This window comes from Pseudorca crassidens, chromosome 14, assembly GCF_039906515.1.
Source record: "Pseudorca crassidens isolate mPseCra1 chromosome 14, mPseCra1.hap1, whole genome shotgun sequence".
Classification (NCBI taxonomy): domain Eukaryota; kingdom Metazoa; phylum Chordata; class Mammalia; order Artiodactyla; family Delphinidae; genus Pseudorca; species Pseudorca crassidens.
The window spans coordinates 41,134,651-41,151,968 of NC_090309.1; the positions used below are offsets into that span (position 1 = coordinate 41,134,651).

Consider the following 17,318-nt stretch of genomic DNA (forward strand, 5'->3'; position numbering starts at 1 on the left):
GGCCAGGCCGTAGCCGCAGATGCACCACAGAGCTCTTTCAAGCCCTTATTCCGGTGATCCACTTGTAACTATTTTTAACCTTATTAAAAAGGAGCAAAATGCTTCAGCTTCACAAGTGCACGCTGGAGTCTTGCAGTTTATTTCTTTGCTTTATAACTCCACCTTTGATTCACAAGTCCAGCGGGCACGAGAACTTGGATAAACATGAATCTCCCCCAGGTCTGCTCCAGGGGCCCAGACGCAGTTAGGGATGTGCTAGAGACGGACCCTGGGTCTCCAGCTGGAGCAGAGGGGGAGGAGAAGCTCCCCTCTTTGGATTTTCAGGCAGCTCAATCTTCAATTCAATCTTGCAGAGACAGAATTTGTGGCATCTGTGTAATGGAAACACAGACAGAAGTCAGAAGCGTGCACCCAGGCAGGTTATGTCTGATAACGTGAGCTCCATGTGACCAGTTTTCCAGCACAGGGTCAGCCGGCCTGCAGAAGCCAGCTGCGGGACGGAGAGGCAGAAGTGGGGCTGGCATTACTGAGGGATTTTTGTCTCTTGTTTTTTCACTTCTCACATGGCAGCTCCTCTTGTATTGGTGGCAGGACCTAAAAATCTTGTTTAGAATTTCTTCTAAGCTTTCTAGCTTGGAAAGTCTTTGCAAACTTTTGGAAGGACTTTTGGGGGCCTGGCATAATCTTGAAGTACCTGCACGGGTCTCTTTTTTTGCCATGATTCAAAACAGAAAGAGACTCTTGCCTGCCATGATGATTTAGGTTCAGGTGCCCACTACGTAAAGAAGCCCCAATTGAACTAAGTTTCAGATCATCAGCAAGGGGTCCTGAGATGAGCGGACATGATAGCAGAAGTTCTCGGCTTGAAACCTTAACAGTCATTGCGGAGTGTCTGTTCTGTGTGCTGTGCCAGGATGGAAGGAGCAGTGTATAGGACAAATAACACAAGACTTCTGTCCTCTGGGAGCTTATCATCTTATTATCGGTGTCACAACCAGTTATGGAGCTGTATAGGACAGTGCACGACTAGGATTAGAGAGTTAACACCAGTGGAGGTCAGAGAAGAAAATATTTGTGGTGGCAGGACAGGTCAAGAAAGGCTGATGAGAGCAGGGGCACCTCAATTCTCAGCTACTGTTAAGTATAGACTGTAATGGGCATCTGGTATTTTTGACTGTTGATGATTACTTCTCCCCATTCACTTCTGGCAACAACATTCTTTTTACTGTGGGAAAAATACATTCCACATGATTGGTTCAACTTGGCTGCCCCACCCAAGGACTGGGCAGGTGACTGAAGTCTCGCCGGGCTCACCACCATGGCTGTATTGATCGGTTCAAGGATGGACACCTGACTCAATCTGGCCAATCATAATCCTCCTGAGACTTTCTTGACAGAGCTGTAGGGAAGGCTTGCTCTTTTCCTCTGGGCTTGCCAGGCTGGAAATGTGTGAGTGAGGGCCCGCCAGCAGCTCTCCTGGCACCGTGTGAAGAGAGCCAGTTTAAGCTGAACGGAGATAAGCAGAGGTAAGAAATGGCAAGAGAAATAGACACCCTTTGGTGACATCATTTGAACTTCCATATCTAGCTGTGTCTGAAGCCAGTTATGTGGGATGGTCATTTCTTTTATCTCTGCTAGCTTGAGTCAGGTTCTATAAGCTATAACTGGAAGAATCTGACTAATACGGGATGGCTGGGGTGTGATGATAGAAACGTTTCAAGGAAGCAGGGTGTTGGTTTCTGTGGTAGTGCTGGTGGCTCATAAACAATATAACTTCACCCAGAACAAAACAGTAATGACAGAATCTGTCACCCTGGCTAACTCTTTTCTCTTGAAGACCAGCTCGGTGAGAATGTGTATAATCGAAGCAAGATGAAAAGTTTATTAGTACTGAGCCCAATGCTTCCATTTTTAGAAATATATTTGTCAGGTTGAGTCCCTCCTCAGGCCTTCTCCACCTTCCCCAGAACCCTCATTGTCACCATATATTCTACCTAGAACACACTTTGAAACATGATACTTTGACCAGAACATTCAATTCAGTAAATATGATTGGACTCTGTGAGTTAGGCACTGTGCAAGGTCTGGGGGATACATTGATGGATAAGAAAGACATGGTCTCTGCCCTCACAGAACTTATGAACTCAATAAAATAGCATAAACTGGCATTATTTAATGAGAAGAGTTTTCCTGTGGCCTTACATTTATTAACCACTCAGTGTCCAGGATCTCTCTCAAGACTTTGTTTATCCACTGGGCCTCAGGACATACTTGTCTTAAATATTGGTGATCCCTAACTCCTTCTTAGGGTTTGTCTGCTAGGATAGCCATGCTTGGTGTCATAAGCCATTGGCCTTGATTAATTTAAGTGTTAAACTCCTAAAGGTTGGGCCATTTCTATTGACTTGCTTTGCACAATCCTGACTAAAGTGTTGTTCTCCAATTAAAAGAAAAAATTCTTAAAGAAAGGAAGAAAATAATAATAAATATTCTGTCAGTTCCAGCTGAATTGAATATAATATCCTGTGTTCCCCCTACAACATTCTCCCCACTTTCTGTCTTGGCCTAGAATGTCAAAATTGTACCATTGAGTGTGTGTCCTTTTATGCTTTTAAGTAATGATACACTCATGGTAGCAGAATAGGTTAGCTCAGGGGCCATAAGTAGTGGAGACTTTAGATGCTGTTATGCTTCTCCTCTCATTTGTAAGAGTGGTGGAGTCAGACTATGATCCAAACCCTGACTCTATCACTTAGTGGCTGTATGTCCTGGGTTTAGTTGCTTAATCACTCTGAACTTCAGATTCCTCAATAAGAATTAAATAATACATGAAAAATGCTTAGCAAAATGCTGGCATGTAAAACAAAATCTGTAAAGGATGCTAAAATTATGTGACTGTATGATGAAAAACAGAATATTTACCATCTCTAAGTGTCTCCCCAAGATACATATAAGATACAAAGGGAAAAATAGTAATTTTACACTGGAGAAGCCTGACAAATACCACCTTTATCACGTGCTCAAAGTTTTCAACATAATAAATAATGGTGTTTATTATCTAATAATAGTGGGACAAATCTAAACCATGTGCCTCATGATATGATGTACTGAGAAGGGCAAAACAGCATTTGTGATACTCTTGTCTGAGATTAATCTTGAGGAAGCATCAGACAAACCCAAACTGGGGGATATATTTTTTTTAACACCTTTATTAGAGTATAGTTGCTTTACAATGGTGTGTCAGTTTTCTGCTTTACAACAAAGTGAATCAGTTATACATATGTCCCCATATCTCTTCCCTCTTGCACTGACCTGTACGCTCCAAAAATATCAAGGTATTTCATGATTTAGGTAATTGTATGATGGTTATGTAAAATGTTAATAGTTGAGGAATCTGGGTGAGGGGTGTCTGAACTCTTTGTGCCAATTTTATAACATTTTGAAGTCTGAAATTATTTCAAAATGAAAAAAAATGCAAGTAGTAGGCATTCAGTAAACCATGTTGTGACCAAGGGAATCTTCCTGAATCTGGGCCAGCCATTTAGTTGAGGTTGGCAGTTTTGAATACGGTGTTTATGAGTTCCTCTGCTGAAAGGTCTGGGAGCTCTGTGAGGATGTCATACATTTGCAAGGATGTTCCTGGGCTGGTCTCTGTATGGTCCTCTCCCTAGGGTATGTCCTTCATCTCCATAGCTCCTTTGAGGAAGAAGTCTGAGACAAGTAGGAAGTTACTCTCTGACAGTTTTTAGAAATGAGGCTTCTCCTTTTAGGTCAGTGAGATTGTCCAGTTGACAGAAATTCACCCAGAGCTCTCTCTGTGGCTCAGCCATTAATTTTGTCCTGGAATCTACCATCATCCTTTCACTTGCTGGACCTTGTCTCTCGATCACTGGGAACAGGAGGAATAATGATGCACTTATAAAAACTAAAAATAGAACTACCATATGATCCAGCAATCTCACTCCTGGGCATATATCTGGAGAAAACCATAATTCAAAAAGATACATGCACCTCAATATTCATTGCAGCACTGTTTAGAATAGCCAAGACATGGAAGCAACCTAAGTGGCCATTGACAGATGAATGGATAAAGAAGATGTGGTACCTATATACAATGGAATATTACTCAGCCATAAAAAAGAATGAAATAATGCCATTTGCAGCAACATGGATGGACCTAGAGATTATCATACTAAGTGGAGTAAGTCAGACAGAGAAAGACAAATATCATATGATATCACTTACGTGTGGAATCTAAAAATATGATATAAATGAACTTATTTACAAAACAGAAACAGACTCACAGACTTAAGAAAACAAACTTACGGTTACCAAAGGGGAAAGGTTGTGGGGAGGGATAAATTAGGAGTTTGAGATTAACATATACACAACTACTGTATATAAAACAGATAATCAACAAAGACCTATTGTATAGCACAGGGAACTCTACTCAGTATTCTGTAATAACCTAAATGGGAAAAGAATCTGAAAAGAATAGATATATGTATGTGTATAACTGAATCACTTTGCTCTACACCTGAAACTAACACATTGTAAATCAACTCTACTCCAAAATAAAAATTTAAAAAAAATACAGAAAACAATCAAAAAGTGTTGTGTCCAAATCTGACATCCACATTATCAATATAGTATGTGCAGTAGAAGAAACATGAGGATGTAGAGTTTTAGATAGAGACTCGGTTCCAGAAAACCAAACCAGAGAGAATATGATCTATAACATGCATAAGAGGGCTTCCCTGGTGGCGCAGTGGTTGAGAGTCCGCCTGCCGGTGCAGGGGACGCGGGTTCGTGCCCCGGTCCGGGAAGATCCCACATGCCGCGGAGCGGCTGGGCCCGTGAGCCGTGGACGCTGAGCCTGCGCGTCCGGAGCCTGTGCTCCGCAACGGGAGAGGCCACAACAGTGAGAGGCCCGCGTACCACAAAAAACAAAACAAAACATGCATAAGATCTTGGAAAGTAAACATGTGTTCTTCACCACGCTTGTCAGGAAGACTGCCTGCATGTCAAACTGTAAAAGGACCAGTTCTCAGAATGTAAGAGAAAAAAATGATTTCACAAAGTAAACAAAACAAAGATGAGTCTTGTTATCAAGTAATAAGTCCGACAGTGATGAGGTTCAAGAAGGGTTTGAATTAACTCGCAGGTGACAGATATAAAAGACAAGTAAGTGAAGCTATGAAGAGTAGAGTTGCCAGCAAGGAGGCTGGGCATTTCCTAAGCATCTTTGATGTCCTTGTTAGAATTGCATCCAAAACTCTGCAATTTTCGTGTTCTTAATTTTGCTCATTTACTCCTAGCCCCCTGAGCATGGACTGCTCTGTAAGAGTGAATCAGTGGTGATGTTCTCACAAGGCATGTTGTGAGGTTGACAAATGCAGTTTGTAATGTGCACTGCAGATATGACGTGCCATAAAAACGCTAATGAACGGTAATGCCTGTCCACTCGCTCACAGCCGGCGCAACAGGCCGAGGAAAACAGAAAGGAGAGACTGCCTTTTGAACACACAAAGTGCTGTCCTATTCATCTGGCCTCATGCATGCCACCATGGGAGGCTCCTGCTTAGCCCTCATTATTCACCCAAACAACTTCCTTTCCTTCTCTGTCCGGGTCTGCAAGCTGCGTTCTGAGCAAAGAAAGATTCCCTGAAACCTTTTGGCGCCATCAACAACAACAGCAGCAACAAAAGTTTGGCTTGAAAAATATATTCAAGGAATGAACAAATGCAATGGAAATCTATGATTATGGATGTTTGAGAGGGACAGAGGAAAAAAAAGACCTGGGCTTTGTTTTGCATTTTGGTAAGAAATGATATATAGCTACATAGTAAAAACAGTTTTATTAAAAAGATCCTCTAGCCCTGAATTCCAAATACGAATTGTACCCTCTTATCATCCAGTCACTTTAGAATGAAAGTTAAAAATGCTGATACTGTGGAACTAGCCCTTGGTATTATATCTCATAGCTGATATATTTGTCTAATACTTTGCTTTTTGAAGGCCCATTACTCAGGCCCAGTGCGCAGGGCTGTTCATTTTAATCCTTTCTGGTTAGTGAAAGCAGGAATGCTAGGAAGAGCTTATAGATAAGATTTCATTCCCTGCTTTTGTATGTAGGTAGGTGGTGGGGTATAAACCAGATAGTGAAACAAATGGAGCTCTCATCATCCTGAGAAAAGGGTTTTGACCTCAGACTTGTGGGCTTTTGTTTAGGGGAACCTTACTGAAAAGTAGGGTTCTCTGTTGGTCAGAAGGAATCCTTTCTCTTGCAGAGTGGGAAATTTTAACAGCCCAACAAGGGTTCAGGTAATATATATAACTGAGAGTTCAGGGACTTTGATCCCTTTAGTTTAGCAATAGAGCAGATGTAGGATTTTATCATGTTTATTCTGTCCTCTTAAAAGGCTCCTCTTTTTCTGTTGAAGCAATATATCGAGGACCAGTCAGAAGGCTTGGGCCTCCTGTGCTGTCCTGTGCTGTGAAACACAGGGCAGTTATGGGGTTTTTACTCAATGGTTCCTTCTGGGCTCCATGAATAGCTCAAAAGGAGGGTGGCTAAGTGATCTACATTAAGCTGTTTAACAGGGCTAATACTTGTTTGGTTTACACAAAGCCGTCCAGCAATTATACTGATGCTTGACAATGTTATCATCGTTATTTATTTTGCTATAAGCTAGATTTATAGCATTTGTAATACTAAACATAAGAAACATTAATAGCTTTACTAATTATATCACTACTTTACAGATATAAATAGCGATAAAAATGCCAAGTAAAGTGAACTAGTAAAACATTTTTAAGAGAATTTTAAAATCGGTTGCTGATTGACGATGTCTTTGGTGAGCCTTGGGGTGTGAATGGAGAAGAGAGCCTTCTTTGTAGATTTAAGTCTGGCTTTCCTGCCTGCTCATAATGAACAGAAAGTAATTCTGCCTGAACCTGACCGTAATCAACTGAACCATGTATTTAAGGTGGTGTCAGCAAAATAAATTTTGTTTTGGATCAGAGCAAAGTGAACATCCAAGTGTGGAGAAGGAGAGAGAGAGGAAGGGGGAGAGAGAAAGAGAGAGATGATCGTACATGATGTGCGGGATTAAAGAGAACAGAGTGGCTAACATCGTGCATCTCCCCGTCCTAGTATTGATCTTGCCCTGTGTTCTCCAGAAAACACCATCTTATAAATGAGGGTATTGAGTGAAGAGAAAGAGTTAAATCCGCTGCCTTTGCCACAATTGCTAATGGAAATCCATGGGCAGTTTAAGTGCTGGACAAATAAAAAACCAAACTGGGAATGGAGGACATTGTGGATAAGGATGGGTAGGCAGCGTGTTTGGTCTGTGAGCTGAAGGAGTGGGCAACAACTTCAACGGGTTGCAAATTTTAGAATCCCTGAGGTCCTGACTGTTGACCTACGTAGCAATTCAGCTCCAAGAATGCCTACTCAGCTTAGAACAGGGGCCTCCTGATTTTGTAAATAAAGTTTTTCTGGAACATAGCCACACCATTCATTTAAGTATAGTCTGTGGCTGCTTTTGTGTTACTACATGGAGTTGCGTGGTTGCAACAGAGGCCTTATGGCCCACAAAGCTGAAAATATTTATTATCTGACCATTTATTTAAAAAAGAGATTGCTCTAAAGTGTCCATTTTTCTAATTATTTTTCACTGGGATTCAATATATGTGCCTGTTTCAAAATTTTTCACTGCCTACCTCAGGGCTATCTGAACATCAGAAGACTGAGATGGGGGTGGGAGGAGGGTGTGAAAAAGGAGGGCCTTCTGTTTGTGCAAAGCAAGAAGTGTGACCTTTCAAGGAAGGGCCTTAGGTTGCATTAGATAATTCTGATTTTCAATGTCTAATCTTAAAGCTATAACTCAGAGATAAAAGAGTGTGAGTATTTTTATTTGTGGTTTGTGGTAGGTCTTATTACATTTCTGTCTTCTTAGAGCTAGCCAAGAGGTTCATAGTAGAGAATAACTCACCTAAGCCAACTTGAATGAATTCTCCACCACCACCTCCCCGAAGAAAATTCCTAACATGGAAATTCATTCCAGCAGGAGAGGTCTCTATTTTTGAAATGTTTTGACCTGATTTAGAGGCTAGATATAAATAAAAAGGAGGGAGCTGTGTACTCACTAAACTTACGATAAAATTTTTGAGCGCTCACACGTACTGGATGCAATCTAACAGTATTTGCAAAGAGGACATTGTATTTCTGTTGCTTTCATTTTCCTGTTTACAGTTCTTGGGTTTTCCATCACATCTGATCTCATTGTTACCTCTGTAGAATTCTATACTCTGTAAAGTCTAGCTGAAATTTTACCACTTCCATGACTATTTCTCAACCAGCTCAGCTGAGGATAGTGGAAAACTCACCGGCTTTGTAATCCTATGGTTACACCTGAGTTCACATCCTGGCTTATCCATGGCTGGGGGGCCATGAACAATTTACTCATCTCCTCTGAGTTTCCAGTTCCTCATTTGTAAACGGATAACAAACTGAAGTCTCAGAGTTCTTATGAAGATTAAATGGGATGATGCATGTAAAGGGCTTGGCGGACAATAGGATTTTAATGAATGCTGTTCAAATAAGTATTACTTTTTTAGGTGTAAGGCTTCTGTTTTAAATGACAGCTATTGCCTGCACCAATTAAGTGACACTTTCTGTATACTGTCCTACATTTTTAGTTTATCTTTTCATTTACCTACCTAATTAAATTTAAATTTTCTCTACCTAATTACATTCTGGGCTTTTAAGAGTATGCATCCTATTTGTGTATTTGTTCAAGTGTATCGCAAATAATAGGTACTTAATAAGTATCTGGATTGATTCTGGGTCTTTGATATGTTGGGTAAATGTAGAGGGAAACCCAAGCAGAGACCATGTGTGTTTTGCAAGATCACTATATTGTCCGAGAGACTGCGCTGGGTGCAGATGAGGGAGTGGAGAGCTAATCTTGCCAAGGTGTGATGAAATAGCCAGGTGTCTACATTTGCAAAGTGGGAGAGATGTATTGAGTAGAGACAGTTTTGAAATGTATGGTCCTACTGACGAGGGCCTGTATCTCTGGTCTTTTCTCTGTCCACAGCCCCATGAAAATACTGCTTTCCCACACAACACTGAGATTAGACTATCAGTGAAGATAGCTTACTTAACAAATTAATTATTCCTTCAGTGGGGAAGATAGCACTAAAATTAATTTTAAAAATCTATCATCTTTAGATTCCCATTCTCATCTGAGAATGTATCAATATTGCAGTAAACATCTTTTGAGATATACTTTACATATAATAAAATTCACTTTTTTTAGGTATATAATTCAATGATTTTTGACAAACTGATGCAATGTATAACCTTCACTACAATTAAGATAGAGACTGTTTCCATACTGTTCCAGATTTTCTCTTTGTAGCCAATTTCTCTCTTCCCATCCGTGTCTCTGGAAGTCTCTGATATTATTATTGACCCTATAATTTTGCCCTTTTGAGAATGAATCACACAGTATGTGTCACTTTGAGTCTGACCCCTTTCACCTGGCAAAATACTTTTGAATTTCCTCTATATTATTTCCTGTAGTAGCAATCATTCATTTTTGTTGTTGGGAATTTCATCATGTGCCTAGTGATTTATTTATCCAGTCACCATTTAATAGACATTTGGGTAGTTTCCAGCTTTTAATAAATATAAATGAAAGTGCTCTAAATATGTGTGCATAGGTTTATGTGCGTTCACATATGAAGACATGGGTGTGGAATTCTCCTGGGTGAGGGATCGCTGGGTCATAATGTAAGTGTATGTTTAATTTCTAAGAAACTGTCAGTTATATTCCAGACTGGTCTTACCACTTTGCATTCCTACCAGCAATATATGAAAGTTCCAGGGGCTCCACATCTTTGTTAGCATTTTGAATTGTCAATTTTGTTAAAAAGTTGAGCAATCATAGTAGGTTGTAGCAGTTATCTCATAGTTTTAATGTGCATTTCCCTAATAGCTAATGACGTTGAGCAACTTTTCATGTGTTTCATTTCTATCCATATATCTTCTTTGAAGTGTCTTTTCAAACGTTTTGCCTTTCTTGTTTTTTTGGAAGGAGAGTGTTGTTTGTACCTGCAATAGGCATTTTTAATTGTACCATATTTTTGTTGGTCAAAACACACCATTTCATAACATGAAACCACAGTGAATCAGTCAACCTCCCATCCCCTTGGAATATTCCCTTCAGTACTTCATATATGTAAACTTTATTCAAAGCAAGTTACCTAAATGTCCAGAGTGAGTAAATTACCACTAAGATTTTCTTTTAGCTTCCTGGTGAGATGCCCTACATGACCTAGCCCTTCATCTATTGTCTCAGCTCATCTCCCTCTTCAACTCCATGCTTACGCCTTCTCATCCTTGTGCCCTTCTTGCAGATGAGGGCATATGCCAAACATACTCTTGCCTCAGGGCTCACTGACCTAGGGCTCATTTTACCTGGTGAACTCTTTCCCCACAAAGTTGCATGGCTTTTGCAGGGCTCTCTCCTTCACTTCCTTCAGGTCTCTAAACAAATGTCACCTTATTGGCTAGGCCTTCCCTGACCAGCCTAAGTAAAATACATCTACTTCCTCCACATCATCCACCTTGTATTACTTTGCAGCATTTATCACTACCTCGTATGCTATATTTTATTCACTTATTTGTTTACTGTCTGTCTCCTCCGACTGAAATGTAAGTTCCATGAAAGTAGAAACATGAACCTGTTTTGTTTCTCTGCTAGATTCGACAGCCTGGAAAACTACCAAGTATATAGCAGACATTCAATAAATTGTGCGTGGAATGGATAAATCTTAAGGAGAAAGGTGAGAAAAATGCTAATTAGCTTGAGCTTTTAGACAAGCCTGCACATCCTTCCAGATCTGGTCTGCTCCCAGTACTTAAAAGTTTATTAAGCTATTTCACATTTGGCCCAGGTGAGCTCCTAAACGGAGCTTCCTTGGCCTAAACCTGTGTAGTAACATTTCCAAATAGAGGCAACGGTCCTTTTCAAAGCAGCCCCAAGATGGCAGCAAACAGAGGTGGCAGCGGTTGCCTTTGTTTGAGGCTCACTGCCTGATTTCTTTTGCCTCTGGCTGGTTTATTGCTACCAAAAAGTTAAAGCAGTCTCCAAGAATCTGAGGGTTCCCTCTCGGGTACGCTTTGTGAATGGGTTCAGACTCTTCTTTCTGGGACTGCTCCAGGCCTGTATTTTCTTGCCCTTGCTTTCTCCTGTTGCACACACATTTAACTGCTTGCTTTTCCCTAGGGTTCCTCCGAGTAGACTGGAGAAGCCACGAGGAAGGGTGGTTTCCCATCATGCAGTGGGTGGGCTGTCCTTGAGTTACAGGTCTCCAGCGTTAGGACCTTTAAGAAATGCCTCTTCTTTGGGGGGATTTAGATCACAGTGGAGTCAAGGGTACCTTCTCCATACTTCTCTGTGCTTCTCGGTGTTCCTGCCCATAGATTGTTTTCCATCCCTGGTTCAAATCTAGAGACCTTCCTGAATGTGGACATGGCAGAACCCACTCTGGATTGGGACTAATTGGGGAGAGTAGAAAAATTCCTGGGAAAAATAATCAGCTATAACCAACCCATCAAATGAACAAAAACATCCACAAAACTGCTTTTGAAATGCAGAATATTTTATAATTACCAAAAAATAGGGAAATAATGGTTTCTAGAAATGTAATGTTTCTCTTTTTTATTTGATATAGATATTCAGATTTTCCAATACATTTTCAGCTCAAAAATGATTGGAAGAAAATGACAATCTAACCTCCATTAATAAAACACAAAACAGTATTTGGGCCTTTTTATTGTCAAGGCTTCACAAATAGGAGAGGGTGTTCTGTAGCCTTGCAGATTCTGGTTTCCAGAAATCTTTTAAGCTGAGCATGTTTCAGAACTGATCTTTACCTCCTCAGTGATCTTAAGCAAAATTATGAAAATCTTCCCAAATCCTGATTTTATAACACAAGAAATACTGACAGTGACGCTTCAGGAGGTTAATGATGGTCTAATTATCTTGCACCAATAAGGAAAAAGAGTCAGCCTTTTGGCAAGATTGTGTCAGAACTAGTCAGATAATATAGATATTTCTACCTCCACACATTTTCTAAAGGGGGATGTTGGCGCTTTAATTAAATGTTATATGAATACATTTCAGATAGATCCAAACACAGGGCAAACTGTGTTTCAGAACTGCTGTTCCTACATTTAACATATATTTGAAATGTAATTTAAGAAAAGATAATGGGAAAGAAAAACTAAAATAACTCGAAACAAGCAGAATATAGTAGCTCATCATTACACTAATATATCAAACAATGTGATCTTAGCTTAATTATCCCCTTTGAGAGTTGAGAAAACTAAGCACAACCTTCAATTTACAGCTGTTTGGTGCCGGGAACCTGAATTATTATTGAAGGAGAAGCGGGGAAAAAGTTTATTTATTGTGACCTCCACTCAGTTTTTATTCATCGTGGAAAATCTGTATATTCACAAATGAGGGCTATTCATCCTTAGACCACAGCATTCTTCAGCTGTCCAGGCCTACATCAACTGCACATCTCCAGCTTTTGTGTTCATCTCGAAGGCTCTTCATCCAGATTGTTCATCATCCTGATGGTCGAGCTTTATCTTGCTTTTGTGCAGCTGCATTCCGCTTATCCAAAGTGCTGAGGGAGACAGGGAGAGGGAGAGAGAAAAGAGCGAGCGAGAGAGCAGGAGAGAGTGAGTAGGAGAGAGTGGGAGAATAGAAAGGAGAAAAAGCAATGGCCAGTGCACATATGAGGATAATTTGTAGTTTCTCAATAATAATATAAAAAAAAGGAGGACAGGCTAATTACTGGCTTAACTAGGGCAGCCTGTGGATCTTCATGTCAAAAGGACTGCCGTAATTATTTGCCATCAAAGCACATTCATATTGTGGCACAAAAGAAGGGCCTTTTGCAAATGGATCTTGCTAATAAACAGGGCTGAGAGGAGCATTATGTGTCTCCCTGGTTGCAGGCACATTAACACAGTGACATGGAGCATAACTCGGGGCCTGAGGAACAAAACACCAGAATGATAATTATCCCCCTCCCCTCCCCAGCCTCCCTTGCCTTTCCCTTTGTGTTGGACAAGGAAACAGAACATGACCTATTGGAGGGCCCAAGGCAGGCTATTAGTGACCCCTGAGCCCTGACAAGGTGCCTCTGTTCTTTTAAAAGCCTGCCTCTTGATGTCAGGAGGGTCACGTGGACTGGCCAGCTCAGCTCAAAATGGTCCAGCACACGCTTCACCCTTAAAGACACCTGGAAGGTCATGACCAATTTACCGCAGAGGAAGACAGCAGAGACAAGGCTCTGTTGAATCATGGTACTGAAGTTTCCCTCTTCTTCTTTGTCCACACTTGCTCGTGTATTTAAGCCCTCAAAACTCAATTCAGGGGGAAAAGTTCACTTTTTCTGTTAGTACACGAAGAGAGTCTTAGTGGGGAGAAAGGCTGGAGGCAAATTCAGCCCGGTGGATTAACCGTTTTCTGGCAGATGTAAACACACTGATTTCCCGCAGGCTGGGGTCACCGGGGGAGCAGGGGCCTGCCTTTTTCGCTTCTCGCTAGGCAGGTGGTGAGAGACTCATCAGCAATGGAGAGTCACCTGTGAGCCAGGCTTGCCGGACACCGACAATCACTGGAGCTGCAAATCATCTCTAAAGGCTCCAGGCTTGTTCTCCACGCTTGTTTCACACAGAGCAGTTGATATTAAGAAAAAGGGCCAGGAAGCAGCTTGGAAAATGTACCTGAGACCATTAAGATTCCCTTTCCTTCCTCTTCACTTTCCCTCTTGTGACTTTTCTGTGAGCGAGGGCTCTTCCGAAACAGAGGGGGCATCCCAGAACCCAGCCCACGGGGGAAGGTATTCTATTTTACACACGCTAGAAGCAAACTGGATCCCTGTTAAGTCTTATTTTACCAGCAGAGAAATTAAGGGCAGCAATTTGCATTGCAAAACGATTCTTGCTTCACAAATGTGGGCTTTCCTGAGTACTTAAATATTTAATTATTTGAAAGGTTGCAGGCTGATGAACTTCAAGTTAAAATGGTATGAGCGGGCTTCCCTGGTGGCGCAGTGGTTGAGAGTCCTCCTGCCGATGCGGGGGACACGGGTTCGTGCCCCGGTCTGGGAGGATCCCACATGCCGCGGAGCGGCTGGGCCCGTGAGCCATGGCCGCTGAGCCTGCGCGTCCGGAGCCTGTGCCCCGCAATGGAAGAGGCCACAACAGTGGGAGGCCCGCGTACCGCAAAAAAAAAAAAAAAAAAAAAGTTATGAGCCATTTCTAATGGAGGCTCTACTAGGAATGACTTAGAAACAATGAAAGATGTGTATCTGTGGGAAAATAGGATTAAGGGTTTTTGGGATTTCATTTAACTGTTCAAAAGTGTGCCCTCTATCTGAAGCAGATTTTTAGGGAAGTAACACATTCTTAGCAATAGATTGTAAATCTCCCAATAACCAATCAATCAATTTCTGTCTCTTCTTGCCTCCCCCCTCTCTCCCTCTCTCTTTTCCTTCTTTCCACCCTTCTGCTTCTTTCCCCCTGCTCCCCTCTCTCTCTTTCTCTCCAGATAATCTTGGCATAAAGGGAATGGGGTAGTGACATACTAATTATAGACCTAAACTTTCCAAACTGTTAAGAGTGGTAAAGCAAAAAAAAAAAAAATTGAAACCACACTATTCCTTATTTTATTTCTAACCTGGACTCTTTCTCTGGAAACTTAAACTCTTATATCCAACTGCTGACAAGACCTCTTGCATATCTAGTAGACATCTCTTACTCAGCATATCCAGAATGGAACTCTTGATCTCACATTCCCCCCCACAACGCCCCCCAAAATCGCTCTACTCACAGTTTTCCTAAATCAGTAGATGGAAGTACAACCTTCCAAGGCTTAAGTCAGAAACCTGGTAATCATTCTTGTCTCCTTTCTGTCTCTTTCTACATCCAGTCTGTCAGAAAACGCTGTTGGCTCTACGCACAAAATGCGTTAACAACTTGGTCACCTCCACTGATACCTTGGCCTGAGCCACTATCACCTCTTGCCTCTACTATTTCAGTAGACCCTAACAGGTCTCCTGCGCCCTTTCCTACACTCCTAACTTGGCAGCCAGAGTGGTTCTCCTAAACATGTCGAAAGTTTGTGAAAAATGCCCGTAAGGCTCTGACTTTATCTCCTACTTTTCCTTCCCTTGATCATTCTGCTCCAACCCACAGTGCCCTCTGATTTCTCCATGATCACATAGCAAGAGCGTACCCACCTGAGCTCACTCAACTCCCTGACCTCCACGTCAGTTTTCAGAAGTTACTTTCTCAGTGAAGTCTACCCTAAGCACCCTGTTTAAGCCTGCGACTGCCCACTACCCGCCTGGATCCCTCATGCCCCTGACGCATTTTTTCCAATCAAACTTGAACATACCATGTAATTTATGTTTTATTTATTTAGTTATTCTTTTTGCTGTTAATTTTTGTCTCATGAGCTTTAAGAGGGTAGAGACCTGTGGTTTGTTTTGTTTTTTTGCACTGATGTATCCCTGAGTACCTACAATATTGTCTGGAATATTAAATGCTCAATAAATATTTGTGTCATGAATATTGAATAAATGAATTGTAAAGTTTAAGAAAATGGAGACCTAGAGTAATGATGAAAGGAAAACAAACAAAAAAAACACCAGAAATGTTCAGAAGAAAGAGCAGATCTTGCCATGATAAAACAGATCTAGAATGAGAATGCAGGTCACTAAATTACTCCCTAGTTTTTATAGTTTTCAACTCCAGCTCCCTTTCTCCTTCCCAGAGGTCGGGAGGTGGGGCTGGACGTTCCAACCCTCTAATCACTGGGTCTCTGTGGACCAGCCCCATCCTGAGGCCATCCAGGCGCCTCACCCTAAGTCACCTCATCAGCATAAACTCAGATATGCTCAAAAGAGCACCTTAGGAGTAACCAGAGACTCCCCTATTGTTCCCGACCCTCCCAAGTCATCCCCAACAAGGGTCCTTCTGCCTTACATCGTCGGAGCCAATAGAACAAGACCGAACTCAGTTCAGAAGCAAAAGAGAGCTTTATTCTTTGATCAGAGAATGAATAGAGAGGTGGGAGCACACTCTCTTCCTCCCAGAAGCCGTAGGCAGGTGGTACAGCTTTACAGGGATCTCGGGAGTGGGGGAGGGGGCATTTCTTCCAGGGCCGGCACAGGTGTGCTCACTATCACAGTGCCGGGTGCAGCAGCTCTGCACACGGCCCACTGCCGCCATCTTGAATTGAGGTATAAAGCACAGCATTTCTGCGCGCAGCCCACGGAGGTGAGGTATCAGCACGGCCGTTTTTGCACCAGGAGCTCTGGTCTCAAGTGCCGGGTACAAGGCCTCTGCATGCAGCCCCCTGTGAGCAAGTGGAACTAGACAGAGCACAAAGGAAAAAAAGGTTAGACTTTATTTTATTATCCAAATTCTATTTTTATTTCCTGGGAATTGTTAATGGGCTTTGCCAGTGACACTATCACTCAGGAAAGGGGTTTAGGAGTTTTGTGCCAGGAATGGGGGGACAGAGACCAAATACATTTCTTATTATACCCCAGTTGCTGTGTAACTGTGGGCTCCGTCAGCAACCTGGAGGACATTAGCAAGTTCGTGAATCAGCTTACACTGCTATTGTGAAGGAGAACCATTTGTTAGCTTAAGTAAAATCTGGATTAATTACAGCTGTCTGTTTGTGAAAATATTGACTAAGGAGGCCTTTAGTATACGTTTAAGAAAGGTGAAAATCTCAGAGACTCGTGAAATTCAAGCTCCTTTTTTGTTCATCAGTAGTAGTTGGGGGAGTAATAAAAACAGATGCTTTGGTTTAACTGAATGATGATATAGGGAAAAATAATTAGGGTTTCAAATGAATGATTTTGCAAAATGTAAATGTTGGTTTGTTTTCTCTGAGTTGTCTCTGAACAAATGGGCTGTGTGGTTGGGTGGACAAGCAAGACTAACAAATGCGACCAAGGGTGACTCTCCTGTGAAGTTGTTCTTTCATTTTTTCCCCCTTTTGTGTGGCTTTGGAAGAAACAGTCCTGGAAAACCTTGTGAGAACAGCTTGAGGGGAGATCTAAAAACCTTTCCTCTCTGTGCGTTAACATATTAGGGAATGGGGATTGATGGCATGTTGTGACACGTGCTTAATGCTGACCCTGACTTTCCTGAAGTTTGACTTTGTGTTTGGTTCCCTGTTCATGTTTTCAGCTTCTGAATA

General features: G+C 41.7%; 1 long non-coding RNA gene across 3 annotated transcripts in view; it reads left to right on the top strand.

Annotated features, from left to right (window-relative positions):
- The first annotated feature begins 1,299 nt into the window (after nucleotides 1-1,299).
- LOC137205656 (uncharacterized) overlaps nucleotides 1,300-17,318 on the top strand; it is a 734,230-nt gene continuing 718,211 nt past the window's right edge. For all 3 annotated transcript variants that reach the window (XR_010934238.1, XR_010934237.1, XR_010934239.1), the window contains exons 1-2: nucleotides 1,300-1,526; nucleotides 10,779-10,860. This is a non-coding gene — a long non-coding RNA (uncharacterized lncRNA). The remainder of the gene's footprint in view (nucleotides 1,527-10,778; nucleotides 10,861-17,318) is intronic.